Source organism: Schistocerca serialis, chromosome 3, assembly GCF_023864345.2.
Source record: "Schistocerca serialis cubense isolate TAMUIC-IGC-003099 chromosome 3, iqSchSeri2.2, whole genome shotgun sequence".
NCBI classification, from domain to species: domain Eukaryota; kingdom Metazoa; phylum Arthropoda; class Insecta; order Orthoptera; family Acrididae; genus Schistocerca; species Schistocerca serialis.
The window spans coordinates 211,572,487-211,583,161 of record NC_064640.1 but is presented as its reverse complement, the minus strand read 5'-3'; positions in this window follow the sequence as shown (position 1 = coordinate 211,583,161).

Below are 10,675 nucleotides of genomic sequence, written 5' to 3'. Positions count from 1 at the left end.
ACTACCTCATTAGACTAATAACTTTAAGATAGGTTGCTAATTCTAAAAATGTCAAAAATGAGCATTAACGCATGACGGTACGAGGCGAACGTTACAGCGTATGTATTAACGACAGAGATTATTGGAACTTCGAGCGCAGACCACCGAGTTACCGGCTCGTTCATTGTTCTTTCGTGAGTCAGTTGTTAGCTCGCCAACCAAGTTGACGGACACGAAGTGAATGCCTCCGATTTCACTACCTTCTCAAGGTGTTTCGGATTGAAACGAGAAAGATAAACAGGTAAGTGAGGTTTTTCCTATTCAAGCGCTAACTGTTGGATAAGAAATTCCTAGTTAACAGAACTGCCTTTCGTTTACTACTGGACATAAATATCTGAGTCGATAAGATATAAGTAGGTGTGTAAATTTCTTTTTTATCTGTAGTTCTGTTGTCACTGAACAGAAATCCTAAAAATATCGCTATAAATGACGTACACAGCTACAATCTAAAAATTACTTCACATTAAGCACAGAGATGGCCTCAGCATGTGCCTCAAGCCGACTTTTTCACAGTGAAATTAACGTTGGAGAAACAGCTGTGTGGTTCCAGACGTGGAGATAATCGTGATAGCAAGCTCGTGAGTCGAGGAAATATCGGGCGAGAAAAATCTTTAAAGAAGTCTATTTTGTTACAGTATTCTCATAAACAATAAAAGAGTGAGTATTCACTCTCATCATAGTGTAGTGAATGGCTTCACTTGTGATCAAAAGGTAACAACAGCTTTAATATCTGGTCACGCTTCGAAAGAAAGCGCACACTTTGCGCTACATACCGTTGTCTGCTCTCCCCATTTTATCACAACGCTTGTACTCGACAAGCTGCCTCCTGAAAACGCCTGACCTACGTATGTAAAAAAACAGGTGCCAGCACTGCTCCTGTAAATCGCAGTACGCAGTTATTCATTTTTCAATCTCATTGTCACAGTTCTTTGTGTCAGACGTTTTCCCCCTGCTACGCGAAGAATCGTGTATGCAACTAAATTTGATTCAAGGAAAGCATAAAATTGAAAGTTGAGTCATCTACTGCACCGCTAAAAAAGAATTCTTTGTGTAAAAGAACAATAGCGTCATTACTCGGTGCAGTAGCTTTCTCACGGAAAATGATTTACTTTTTGCATGGAAATAAAGTTCTATGCTTCTTGACAGAGCGTTTGGGAACGATGCAGGAGACCCGCACCGCCGTACTAGAAAAGGTCCTAATGGAGGTGGTTTGCCGTTGCCTTCCTCCGACCGTAATGGGGATGAATGATGATGATGAAGACGACACAACACCCAGTCATCTCGGGACAGTTGAAAATAACTGACCCCGCCGGGAATAGAACCCAGGACCCCAGGCTGGGGAAGCGAGAACTCTACCGCGAGACCACGAGCTTCGGACACTTTTTGCATAAGAAATTCAAAACGACAGATTTTGGATTCGCATGTTTTTTCGCTATGCAGTGGTTGTCAAGCTATTGCAGGGAAACTATTCGGTAAAAATTTTTGATTCTTTTGCATCTTAATCTCATATCGCAGTCTGATGACGAAGTGGCTGTGTTTTCATTATTGGTCATATTTAATAGGATTCTTCGAAGTTATTGTATTGTATTGTATGTTAACCGGGGACCTAGAAACGACGGAGAGGTTCCGCCCCCGTTGCAGCCACAGTGGTCCACAACCCCACGACGACTACCGTAGTCCACTTCACCCCTCCGCCGCCCCACACCGAACCCAGGGTTATTGTGCGGTTCGGCCGTCGGTGGACCCCCCAGGGAACGTCTCACACCAGACGAGTGTAACACCTATGTTTGCGTGGTAGAGTAATGGTGGTGTACGCGTACGTGGAGAACTTGTTTGCGCAGCAATCGCCGACATTGTGTAACTGAGGCGGAAAAAGGGGAACCAACCCGCATTCGCCGCGGCAGATGGAAAACCGCCTAAAAACCATCCACAGACTGGCCGGTTCACCGGACCTCGGCACAAATCCGCCGGGCGGATTCAGTGCCAGTGACCAGGCGCTCCTTCCCGCCCGGAAAGCCGTGCGTTAGACGGCACGCCCAACCGGGCGGGCTTCTTCGAACTTAAGTAACTCCTTCCTGTTATCCGAAGAATATTCAGTGAATTATGAGTGCAAAAGTGCGTCGCTCACTCATCTCTACATGCCTTTCGGAAACTTTTGTAGTAATTTTTGAGTCCCATTTCATCCTCCATTCTTTAGGTACCTAGAAGGTAGTTTTTCTTACTTTAAGAATCTCATGCATCCACCAACGTTTTAAGCAATGCTTCTACTTTTCCGTTGTTGCACTGTAGGTCATATATTTCTGCAAACTAAAGTAACAAACATATCTAAATATTTTTATGTTCATAATGCACCAATATCTATTTCTCGTCAGTGGAGATTCGTTTACCAGTCTTATGTATAATATCAGAGTGTATTAATAAAATACTCTGAATACGTTAAGACGCGTCCACACTGAACTCTCCGCATTGAACACGTTGCGCATGTTGTCGGCACGTCAAAGGAATATGAGGGTTCACGCTCACTCAGTTTGGGCGGAGCTGCGCCGCGCCGAGCATAGCGGTTTAAGGTGGGGTACCGCAGTCTCGCAGCTGGAGCAAGTTACAAGTGCCGCATTTATTGTGATGTAGCGTCATCTGAAACAGAACTGTTGTCAGTGGTTAACACCAGTGTTACGAGTAGGGCAATGTACGGAGGAAATAATCTTTTCATTGAAGTTCTTGTTGGCAAAGCTGAATAGTTTGAATTTTTTTTTTCCTCGAATGTCGTTCAAGGACTTAACATCAGAACCACGAATAATGAACGCAGACTGAAAACCTGCAATATCAAGCAAACTTTTTGGCAGTGGCAGATTCCATTATGAGTTTCATGTATCTATTCAAGATATTCCAAATATATCAGCTATTGGCATCGAAGTGTGAGTATTGTCCTTCGCTCCGTCGGTTTCGCATGCGACGTCACTGACGACTCACTGCCAGTCATCATTTAGTTTTATTTTTATGTTATATTTATTGTCCTTAGAATCCTGCAGTTCCCGCTTTTATCTACAAAGAGCTACAAGTTGTTCACTTTCTTTGTGGTTACACTCCATACTTAGTGAGAACACACTCCCGCAATGTGAATATAAACACTCATTCGGTCACTGCACCTGCGAACATTAAGCCGTTTGTGCAATATGTGTGTAACTTGTCAGACTGTACATTGGATGGCTGCTCAGTGTGTATTCTCTTGCCGCTTGTCTCTGATCACGTACGCACTAGCAATTTTCCGCAGTGCTGAGTCTGAGAATACCATTTCGGGCAGAATTCAAAACGCCTAGGAAATACTGTCGTGAAAGCACCAGATTCGAGATGCAATGCCACGAACTCATGTGAGTTGCCGTCCAGAAGCAGCCTTGCGGCAGTGAGTTGCAACTTCGCCTCTCAGACCGTACTAAGCTTAAGACCAGTGCAGCGTACGCTTTAAACTTGGTGCCGCTACTCTGCCCAAATCTTCTTTTTCCTTTACAAGCTATCTAGAGAGTTTAGTGGAACACTGCAATTCTACTAAAACTCTCGGGTTCGATCGTTGGTCAATCTTAGGATTTTTATCTGTAGCTTATTAATTCTTTCCCCTCTGACAATGTTTGTTAATATGAAAAACGCCAAGTTACACCGTGATTCGGAATCCACGTTGGACAGTAGTTCCCTCTATAACAGACTGGGTAATTCAGTCCAAAATCACGCATAATAAAACACAGTCTTCGGATTCATGAAACTTTATTTTACTTACCTAGAGCAATGTTAACATTCGTGTTAAGCTGACAGAGAACAAAGTACAGCAAAAGTAATGCTGACACCCTTGTTAAACTTACAATGAACAAAGTATAGGAACACTGTACTGATGACTCTGAGATTATGTCCAAGTTCAGCTGAATAAATGGCAGGAGCACTACCGTAAATATGTATACACTTCGGGGTACTAAAATTGTTCCATAAAAAATTGATGTAAAACGTTTGTGGCAAAATATAAATTAAATTAATTCAATTGCAAATAGACGTAACCGGAACTCGTCGGCATCAGCTGCACTGTGTTTTTTACTATTAATACTACGTTTGCGTGACCTTTTCTTTCCAAAAGTGCGTTATGGCGTGCTAATTTCTCTTAACTGCTCGCATTTTAGATAACTTTTCCTTCTTCCAGGATCGATACTAGCCGGCTGCGGTGGTCTAGCGGTTCTAGGCGCGCAGTCCGGAACCGCGCGACTGCTACGGTCGCAGGTTCGAATCCTGCCTCGGGCATGGATGTGTGTGATGTCCTTAGGTTAGTTAGGTTTAAGTAGTTCTAAGTTCTAGGGGACTGATGACCACAGTAGTTAAGTCCCATAGTGCTCAGAGCCATTTGAACCATTTTGATCGATACTACCTGGTAAAAAAGGATCGTTCAAAGAAGCTTTTCTACAGTTGGGTTTTACCATGATAGTTGATAAACGTAATGTAAAGCCCCAGTGTGTTCTGTGCAGTAAAGTGCTAACTCTGAAAGAAGTCATGAAGAGTTCGCTCGATAAGACATTGAATTCTTCAAACGCAAAGAAACTACACTGAGAAGTTCACGCATGGATTCATCAGGCTACTTTTTTTTAGTCAATAGAAGCTGGTATTGAAGCTTCATACCGAATTGCTCTTCGAATCGCTGAAAACAGGAAACGTAAAACAACAGGACAGGATATCGTGAAGCACTGCTTACTAGATGCAGTGAAGTCAGTTCTAGGAGAGCAACATGTAGAAAAGATAAACTAGCATCTCTTTCTAACAACACGACCAGAAGTCGTGTCGAGGAGATGAGTTTGGATATTTTAAACACAATGCTCGACGAAATAAGATCAAGTAATTTTTTTGTACTGCAGTTAGATGAATCGATTGACGTTGCATCTTGTTTCCAGATGCTTTTCTGTGTATGATGCATAAAAGACGATGGCTTGAAAGAAGAATGCTTGTACTTACAATCATTGGACACTACTACACGCATGAAGATGCTTCCCGATCAGAAAAGAATTTTTGTTGAAGGAAGTAAGTTGCAACGGTCGAGGTTCGTCCGTGTATGTACAGACGGAGCGCCTTCCATGTTTGACATTCGCTCTGTATTCCACAGACCGATTAAAGAGGTTTTTCCAAATGCAACAGTCAGCCATTGCATTATACGTCGCTATGATTTGGCAGTAAAAACACTTCCACCTGATTTATGGGAAGTACTAACCCAGGTAGTGAAGATAGTAAACCACGTCCGAGGTAGTGCAAAAACACAAGAGTTCTCAAAGAGTTGTGAAAAGAGGTTGGAGCGAAATTCGAAGTGCTCTTGTTCCACTCTAAAGTCCAATTGCTGTCACGTGGCTAGGTGTTGCAAGAGTACTTGATCCCAAATTGCTTTGTTTCTGGAAAAAGTGAGGACCCAAAAGAAGAAAGACTCACATGCCAAAATAACAGATAATGTATTTATTTCGAAAGCGGCATATCTTGCTGATTTTTTTGCGAGAATTAAAACACTTAACCTCAGCTTGCAAGGAAATACGGTGAATATTTTGACGGCACAAGATTAAGTTAAGATTGGAGCTTTGCCAACGCAGAGCTGAAGTTCAAGACATTTCGGTGTTCCCAAACTTGACAGTAAGGTTCAATATCGACAGTGAAAAATGCTCATTCACAAATTAAATAAGTCAGCACTTACCATCAGTAATAAATTCAATTAGTAACTATTTTCCTGAACTGAAGAATTGACAAGTCAGTGCCTCGGTTTTAAAAGCGTTTTCAGTGGATGAAGGAATATTTTCAGATAGTGAAATTCAAGCCAAAGCAGAATTTCTTGGGGTACGTGAAGACAACACGCTGAAAACAGATGTCTTCAAAACAGAACCGGCATCATTTTGCAGAAAGCTGGGTGGCGAGTATCCATTATTACCAGAAAAAGCATTAACAGTATTGAATCCATTCGCTACAACTTGCAGGTGTGAAAGTGGATTTGCAACTATGGTGGCAATGAAAACAAAAGCAAGGGCCGGACGCAGTGGCCGAGCGGTTCTCGGCGCTACAGTCTGGAACCACGCGACCGCTACTACAGTCGCAGGTTCGAATCCTGCCTCGGGCATGGATGTTTGTGATGTCCTTAGGTTAGTTAGGTTTAAGTAGTTCTAAGTTCTAGGGGACTTATGACCTCAGCCGTTAAGTCCCATAGGGCTCAGACCCATCTGAACCATCAAAAGCAAGGAATCAACTAAATTTGGAACACGATCTACTATGTGCACTAGCCGAGACCAGATCTAATATAAAAAAGATTGTTAAAAATAAGCAGTACCAACCATCTCATTGACATTCATTACTTCTTAGTTTAATACAACGCTTTCAAAACATGTGAGTTCTATTTGTTGGACGTTAATAAAATGTTGTTTATCTTCCTGTAATTTTAAAAACACGAACGTTCAGAATGGTTCAAATGGCTCTGAGCACTATGGGACTTAGCATCTGAAGTCATCAGTCCCCTAGAACTTAGAACTACTTAAACCTAACCAACCTAAAGACATCACACACAACTATGCCCGAGGTAGGATTCGAACCTGCGACCGTAGCGGTCGCGCGGTTCCAAACTGAAGCGCCTAGAACCGCTCTGCCACATCGGCCGTCTAGGGACGTTCAAACCCTTTTTTCCCCAGTAATAATAAATTAAGGATGGGTCCGCTTTTTTTGCAAGCATGCATCACAATTCACAATTGCTTCATCAATAGTGGGCTTTTTCTTTTATTTTTTCTGCAATTTACACTAGGTAAGTCCTGTGGATGCCAATGGAAATCGAATCGTCCACAGGTCTAGATTAGTAAACCATGTCATCCTTGCTGAATCTGGATTGTCCTGTGCTGTGGCTGGATTGTTTTTGTACCAAACGTGTTTTTTGTAGTTTTTATGTCTTTGGAATGCCATTTTCTCCCGCTCGTTCGTGAATAAATGCGTCTTGTACCTTTTTCCACTCTCAACTTTAAGTTAGACACTAAACTCTGTTGGATATATCGATTTCTATATGATCTCGTTCAGGGGTAATTACCTTAACAAAGTTGGGAACCACTGCTCTGGTGATTATTATTTTGGTTCTGGTGATGCGACGGTCTTCCAAAGCGCCCTCGTTATCGTGCTTTCCCCCTCGACTGTGTTTTTACCCATGTTTCATCTTCCTGCTAACACTTGCTGGTAGAGTGACGGTAGCTTCCTGTAGCACTGTCTAATCATTTCTCCTGGCATGCATGGTAGTCTAGAACTGGTTTACCTTAATCATTACTTCTAGAAATTTCAGCCAGCTTTTGTATCAAGACCCCATGTAGTCTTTTGCAATAATTATCTCGTACTCTGTTCTCTCCTGAGTTGCCTTCAACCAGCAATTCTGCAGAAACCTGTCTCTAAATTCTTCATATGAGCGACATATAGGTGCTATACCTCTCATTTTCTCCGCCATTGTTCTTTCCAGTTGTCTGCAAATAAATTCAAGTTCACACTGTAGTGGCGAATACGGAGGTAACGATGAACTGAACTGCGAAATCCAAGTTCCTGGAATCTCTTGACCTGCAGGAAGTGCCTGTAGTCATCAGGTACCTCGCTTGCCATGTTCACCATGACATTGATTTCGACCGGTCTTACATGTTCCTGCCTCTGTACCTTATGAGCTCCCACTATTGATAATTGAGAAGTTGAATTCGCTGTACCATGATCGTGACTCGACCGCACTGGTACACAGTTGTGTGATTTGCTCAATCCACCGTTCTCACACGACACTGACTTGTCCTTTCGTTACTGTTTCACGTTCTTCTTTAACTCCTCCTTCATCTTCTTCTTCATCCACGAACTGATAACTTCTTGCTGACTTTTGAAAGTGATTAGCGCCTGTACTTCTTGAATTTCCGCAAGCAGTACTGGGCTTGTTAGAACAGATGCTGTACTGAGTTTTTAAATTTTTTCTCTGTTTTCTCTCGATTCTTGTTCTCAGAATGCTTTGCCACTTCTCTCAAACATTCTTGTCACGACTCCACATTTTCAACTCTTCCTCCAATTTTTAAGATTGCCTCCCGAGTTTTCTTATCTGTTTTCTGACTCCTTCTTTCGCTTCATTAGCTCTTTCGCTTCTTGTGCTTCGCCCCCCACCCGTCTGCTGTTTTCTTCGTTTTCCTCTGCCAATGTAGCAATTTTTTTGTTTCTCCCGTCACCCAACCCCCCGAATTTCTTTCTGCTTCCTCTCTCCCATTTCCTTTTTTCTTTCACGTCTTTTGCTCCCATGTCCTTATTTTCTTGTCTTTTCGTGTTTCCCGTGTCTTTATTCTCTTGCTTGACTTTTTTGTATTTTTTCTCCCATTCTTTATTTTATTCCTCGTAAGTTTCAAAAAATTTAGGAGAGTGAACTCATCATCTCCTGTTTCGCTAGTTCTGTCTGGTGAAGCTGCTTGTGATCTTGCCAGAGTAATATCGATCACTTCCTGCTTCGATTCCCTGCCTTCATCTTCTTCCACCTTACAAATCACCACCACCGCTTCCACAAGTTGTGGTCCGACCTCTTCTATTTCGTCGCAAGTACTACCGTTCGCTGTACTGTTTACATTCTATAACTGGATGTTCTCCGTTACATTATTCTCATGATCACCACGTACTGGCTTGACTGTTCCGTGAGATAAGTCACAAGATCATCTCCTGACTTGCAAAAATCTGTACTTTTACCTCGATCCGTCATGTTATGTTTCCTAACCATCCTGACTTAATATGTGTCATTCTTTGCTTCGTGTTAACATTCACATTTGGCTATATACTTATATGTGATAGAAAAATTGACATACCTATAATACCACTGATATTTTTACTCATCATATCGTATCATAGCTTCCCGCAACATAACACATTCGCATCCAGACGTTTTGCAACGCTAGAATACTAGTATTCAACAAGATATACCATCAGACGTGGAGCAGAATCAACAAAACTTTGATAAAATACATGAATTATTAAATCGCATCACTCAGTACTAGGAACTTCGGTGGTACAGTATTTTGCCTCTTGTCCAGTCACACCAACAAAGCGAAATGAATGAACACAAAAAACTAACATTAATGACTCCGATTGCGCTCCAGGATATTCAAAAAGGACTCGGATCCTAAGTACAGGTTACCAATTGATGCGAAACCCTCACCCACGGAAAGTTATCTCAACGCAGAAAACTATATTTGAGCAGGCCACACCTTTAAGACCTATGCTATGAATTTAATGTGAACAACTTAATTGGATACGAATGATTTTATTAGCCCTAGCTATAGATTCTAAGGAGGGGATTTACACATAAAATATTTAATTTGAAGGGAAGGTGTCTAACAGAAACAATGTTTCAGTTAAACACATTAAGTTATTCATTAAAAACACCAATCACAACCATAAATCATAAGAAAATGTGGAATGGTTTACAAACACAAATTCTAGAAATTCTAACTAGTGGCTTTAAGTTCTGAGCAGTGTTACTAGACTGGGTGAGAAAGTATGCCCTGCTGAAGCTAAAGTCGATCAGACAATCAATCGCAAAGCTTGTTAGTCCAACACAAAAAGCGAAAAACCTGAGGCACTGGCCTGCTCTCGCGCCAAAGACCCGTAATTTCGTTATATTCGTTATCTACCCTGTCTCTAATCCAACGTGTTGTACCTTCCCATGCACACAAAATCATGAAAAATCAAGTGAAAACCACGTTAAATGAAAGGAAACGAGACTACACAAGGCTACATAGAGCTCAGATTTTACAGTCACTCTGGAGGAGGAGGAGGAGATAAGTGTTTAACACCCCATTGATAACGAGGTCATTAGAGATGGTGCCCAAGCTCGGATTAGGGAAGGACGGAAAAGGAAATCGGCCATCCCGGCATTTGCCTTAAACGATTTAGGGAAATCACGGAAAACCTAAATCAGGGTGGCCGGGCACGGGTCTGAACCGTCCCCCCCCTCCCCCCCTCCCCAAATGTGGGCTACCTCGCTCGGCACTGTCACTGTGATTCTTTACATTTAAATAAAGACATTCCTACGAACCTAGTCTGATAGCGTCCTCTAATTAAAGATAGAATCTTGCTTTCAATGAAACTGATATGCAAATGTGAATGCCCTATTTCTAGTTTACCAAATAAAACACTTATACTAATATGGCAAACATTACTAATCATGTAAAAACAGCAGCTGATACAGTCAAGCTTTCTATTGTAAAGAAAATCTTCATTACTGATAATATCTCCAAAAGATTAGTCAATACAGTAAATATAATAAAATCCACAAAAAACAGAAACCTTTGTGAAAAATAGACACAAACAACAGCGTAGTACTCAAAGCTGACAAGGGGAATACAATAGTAACTATGTAACAAACAGACTAGGGTACTCGGGGGTGCAAACTTGGATTCATACCACTACCTTTCTAAAATTAAGTTCAAAGTCATCCCAAACAGGAAACGCAGCATGAAACAAATTAAGGGTCGGAAGTACAGCACGGACAAGATATTAAAATCACATGAATTCATAAAAGCAACAGAAACCATTCAGACACAAAGCTAGGAGGATATCAAAGAAAACCTCATTACTATAGCCGAACGGATAGCACCTAACATAA